A 5,416-nucleotide genomic window follows, 5' to 3' on the forward strand; every position below is an offset into this window, starting at 1 on the left:
AGAAGAAGAAGAAGAAGAATTAGGAGGAGGAGGAGGAGGAGGAGGAAGAGGAGGAGGAGGAGGAGGAGGAGGAGCATGAGGTTAGAGGAGGAGGAGAACAAGAAGGTATTGAAAGTAGATTTTTCCTGCAGTGGATTTGAGATATTTTCTGTTCAGTGTGTCCTTGTGTAGTTCTATGTCTAGATCTAATACCTAATCTAGATCAAGATAAAAAATCATGAAAGTATTGAAAGTAGATTTCTCCTGCAATGGGTTTGGCGCGCACGTCGAAGGATGAGTGTATTTTGTGCACAGTGTCTAGATGAGATCTAGAATGTAGATCTAAATCGAGATTAAGAAGAATCGTGAAATGAAAGTAGAATCTAGATCTGTGATATTTCGATAACCTGTTGAATATTAAAAGTGGATTTTTCTTGCTGTGCATTAAAGATTCTAAGGTCTAGAAAGATTCTAAGGTCTAGATCTAGGCTAAATCTAAAAGTGAATCTTGGATCGAAATCAAGAATGATGAAAGTATTGAAGGTGGATTTTTTCCTGCTGTGAATAGATCTAGCGTCTAGAACTAGTCTGTCGGTGAATCTAGATCGAGATCAAGAATTTGAGGGTATTCTTGAAAGTGGATTTTTCCTGCTGTGAATAGATCTAGAAATCTAGGTCATCTGTGACGCCTGTCGGTTGTTAAAAATGTGAATTTCTAAACTTAGATCTATCTATGGGCCTAGGCTCCTTCTTTCAATTATTGGCCTATGTCTTCATAATCCTTCGAGATCTAGGCTATATCTAGAATCTAGATTTGGTTCTTCTAGGAAGCAACAATTGGCATGTAGGCCTAACTCTTTTTTTAAAAAAGTGATTGAGCTGGAACTTTAGGAGAAAATGCCACGCCTTCGAAGAGGGGGAAGAAGTCTTACCCCTAGAGGTAGTCGAGAGGGAGGGGGGGGGGTATATTGAAAAATTCAAGGTAAAATATTTATGTTTTGTTTCTTTCCTGTTTTTAAGTCTTTTCTCTTCTTAACTTTCCTAAAACTTCTTCATTATTATTCCGTTCGCAGAACGGGTACTTTTACTAGTAAATACTAATAAAAAAATCGAAGTGTGTGGTTTCTAGCTGGGGCAATATCGCATTTAAAAACAAGACTGTCATTTTTTTTCTTCTGAACACGACGTTATGCTTATTGAACGCATATTTAGATTACCTTTAATTGACAACAAACGTTTCACTATAAAATTAATTTCTTGTAACAAGTTTTACCACTAAAGAGTGTGATTGTTAAGCTATGACGTAGGCCATATGACAATGTGTTGTATGCAAAATGTGTGTGAGAAGCGGGAAGTGCTGTAAACAATCCCATTTTTCACGTGACAGAGATTTACAGTATTATATGTAGATTTAGGAAGAAAAATTGTTTAATCTTGCCTCAATTAGTGTGGAAAAGTGTGATGAAGTAAAGACAAATTTATACAAGCTGATGAGCAAAGTATGGGAGGCATTAATTCACCCTTTGAAGAGATATTTGAGGATGAGTTGCGCCCCGAATTTTTGACTGCTCTATAAGACTTTGAAAAGACATGTTCCAAGTACATCAGTAGCCGAAACTTCAATTTTTTTTTAAATCATTAAAAAACTCTCAAGCAAAATATCTCGAAGTTTGTCATAAAAAAAGAATCCCAGGTGCTTCACCTAATAAAATGTTACCTGGCCCTCGAATCGATATCATGAAAGTGTTTTAGCTTCTAAAAAAAGGTTTTATTGATTTGAAAGGCCTTTCGCTCATACATCAACATATTATAACTTATGACTCAGCAATTACATAAGTTGGCTTGATTCTGGCTTGATGTTAATAAACGACTCTCGATTGGTGCAGATAGGCCTTCAAAATATATTTCTGGTAAACAAAATCTTGAAATAGCATTATATTTATTATGTGAAACACCAGGAGAGAACAACATTCAATGAAAACACTACAACTACAAATAATTGCTCTTACACAGCGCATATCGCGCTGTACAGCATGCTATGCGCTTTACAACTATGATTACCCCTGCAGAACGTAGCACACTCAGAAACATCCTCGGCTTCTCGGGAAATACACAGTGCAAGTTGCGGGTAACATGCGCTCAAATCCCCCCAAAAAAGCAAAGACAAAATCTTTGGATGTCTCTAGCTAGGAACCGTCCCGTATTCCCAGCTGGTCGAAGTGAGGAACATGTTTGTGTACAGCGCCTCCCACAAGGACACAAGGTCGACCCTCTGGTTCTGCCTTCATGTTTCTTTCTAGGCCAAGGGGGAACATTTCCTTTTCTCCAGAAAGGTCGCAAAAATTACTCCATCTCTTTCATCATAAGAAGAACAGATTATCATAAACTGTTGCTTCTGGCTTCGGAAACAAACATACAGAAATCATAGAGGTAGGTCAGAATGAAAGGAGGACGAAAAGGTGATGAAAAAGGAAGGACAGAAGGAAAAGAGGTAAAAATGGTGGTGAAAAAAAGACAAAAGAAAAGAAGAAGAAAAGATGATGAAAAAGGGAAGAACAGAAGGAAAAGAAAAAATAAATAGTATAAAAAGGGACGAAAGGAAAAGAAGAAAGAAAGAGGATGAAATAGAAGGACAGAAAAAAGCAAATAAAGAAAAAAATGAAAGCATTGGACAAATGAGGAGGTAGATAAATGAAAGATAAAAAATGAGAGAACAGTGAAAGAGAAAAGACCAGAATGGCGATGAATAATCTAGAACTCATAAACAAAACTAAAAACAAAACAGCGCTTATAATACAGGCCAACGCTATCGTCGATTTCAAAAACAGTTCATTCAAAGTTTGCAAACAATAATTGACCAAAGCTGAGCAGTTTAGAGCTGACTTTCTTAAACCAGTGCACCCATTTTCGTCCCATATCTTCGTTTCTCATCCCATTTTCGTCCCATTTTCGGCAGCTATAATTTTTTCCCGTTTTCGTCCCACATTGCAAAAAAAATAATATATATAACCGGATGTACCATATTGTATCTCTGGAACTTTCAGCCTATCTTCTCATGGGACAGTGGCGGATTGACTGTAAATATTGTGAGGTGAAAACGAGTTATGCCCCTAAAACAATAATAGTTTCACTCCTTGTGTTGTAACTGGGTCATCGAACATTCCATGCTTTCAGTAAGAGCGTGTTCTTCATACTGACTCCAGTGTGTTGAGATTAATAAGTTAGCCATCACCTTGTAAACATTCATTCCACATAAACAAGCTAGAGACAGAGTCCTCTTTCAAAGTAAAAAGGCGGCAAGCGAGAGATGTACGTGCCAGATAAACTTACACTCACGTCTAGCCTCCTCCGTTAACAGTTAACAAGTGTGATGTCAGAGAAAGAAGCAACGGAAACTTGTTCAGATTTTCAAGATAAGAGTGAAAAGTGAAGTCCGCCCTTAGTTGTTGGAGGAGGACCCGGCGTGGAAACTGAACTCAAAGAAACAGGCAGCGAAGTGTTACACTTAGGGACATGGAGAGAGAGAGAGAGAGAGAGAGAGAGAGAGAGAGAGAGAGAGAGAGAGAGGGAGGGAGAAAGAGGCATACATATTCGTGACTTACTATTAGATGGGGCATCATACTTTCTTTTTAAAAAATCTCCAGCCCCTGTGTTCAGATCTAAAGATATTCACTAAATTTTTATATAAATTGAAAGCGAGGTTACTTGAGATAATCGACATCTGTTGTGAATATATTTTTAACGTTTGGAATCAAATGAATATCTTAGTGGTAATTCATAACATGTCAATTGAATAAGAACAGTAGACCTGTTGGCCTGGTGGCATTGAATTTCACCCATTTTAATTCAGCTGATATCAGCATATTATGTGTCACGACGCGTTGGAATCAGCGCGGGTCAATTTTTTTGCGTTTGGAGTTATTGGTATAATCTTAAAACTTGTTCATTTGTCACGCTGTTGAAGAGAAAATATCCATCTATCTTGAATGGGAGGGGGGGGGGGGGTGAAGATAAATGCTATTAAATGGGCAGGGTTCCCCTGATGTCCGAGATTAAATTAGCGAAGAAATGGCTCCAAAGTTTAATGACTTACAAAGCTTGAAAGCCCTTGGAAACGGCAAAATCGATACAATTTTTTATGCCTTTGATTTGATTCCAGTAAAATCCAAGCGGAAATATGTTTTCAAGTGGACGTAAAAAGTGTTGAGGACAAAAAAGGAAAAATTAAAAAAAAAGAAAAATCGATAGAAATTGCTGCTCTGTTGGAAAAGAACGTATATTTCTCCGATTTCAATATTTTGAAGAGCGCCTGATTCCATCACGCTGCGACACATACTATTATTTAGTTTGGATGAAACACATCGTTCAAGTGGCAAAGATACTTGAACACGCTATTGAAGGGGTGGCACGCTGTCAACGAGAGGTCGGACGGAAGAGCGAGGCCTACACTGGAGTCTGCGAGATCTGGAACGCGCCTGAAGCCGAACTAACCAGCAGGCTGTTATTGTTAAAGGAAAGCTGATCGAGAGCGCCCGGCACAAGACAGGGGACATCAATCCTCCCGGTGGCCCCAGGTTTCGCTCTTCCGTCTTCTCGTTGACACCGTGCTACCCCTTCAATAGCGAGTTCAAGTACCGGAAAGACTCCTTTTCCCAACCCCCACTTCCCCCAAAACCCCACCCGCGGGCCGGAAAAAAAGCATAAAATAAAATCAATGAACCTTCTGTCTTGAGTACTTCTGAACACTGGCCTATCCTTCGCCTGTGCATGCTCGTTCTCAGCCGTTCCACAGAACGAGGAAACAAGACTGACGGAGCAATATCAGCACACACTGGTTGCTTTTCTCCTGCTGTTGTATGAGTTTATCGTCCGGCTACACATATATAGACCATTTATAAAGTGAGACCCATACTATTTCGAGTTGAAATATTTGTTTGCAAGATAGAACCATTTTGCAGCAAAATCGGCAAGAATAAACAAGAAACAAAACAAAAAACAAACAAACAAACAAACTACTGTTATGTTGCGAGCGAAGTCCAAAAAATACCCCTTTTCACCCACGAAATGCCCTCGATCAGCTAGTTACAGACGACTGTCCCCAATGTGTGATAGCCACAAGCGTAAGTGCTCGTCATTAACTTAATGTTGGTTTGGATTGCCTGCAATGACGAAGGTAATTAATTAATTACCTCTGGGGCGTCTATACATACTATGTACTATGTGCCCCACCCGTGTGATCATGAACGGTGGCGGTGTGGGCGGGGCTAAGAAATGATGGTAGGCTGAGTTCAAAGGTAAGATTTCGTCGGTTCTGAAGAAATTCTAGATGAATATGTAAGGTGAAAGTGTTTGTGTATGCATGTGTATGCATGTGTGTCACACATACAAACACTCTCACGCATATACACAAACACACACACACACACACACACACACA

At 39.3% G+C, this 5,416-nt stretch overlaps 1 protein-coding gene across 1 annotated transcript in view; it reads right to left on the reverse strand.

Annotated features, from left to right (window-relative positions):
* The window catches only part of LOC101845310, a 71,002-nt gene that overhangs the window by 26,866 nt on the left and 38,720 nt on the right, over positions 1-5,416 (reverse strand). The window lies entirely within an intron of this gene.

Source organism: Aplysia californica, unplaced genomic scaffold (assembly GCF_000002075.1).
Source record: "Aplysia californica isolate F4 #8 unplaced genomic scaffold, AplCal3.0 scaffold00083, whole genome shotgun sequence".
Classification (NCBI taxonomy): domain Eukaryota; kingdom Metazoa; phylum Mollusca; class Gastropoda; order Aplysiida; family Aplysiidae; genus Aplysia; species Aplysia californica.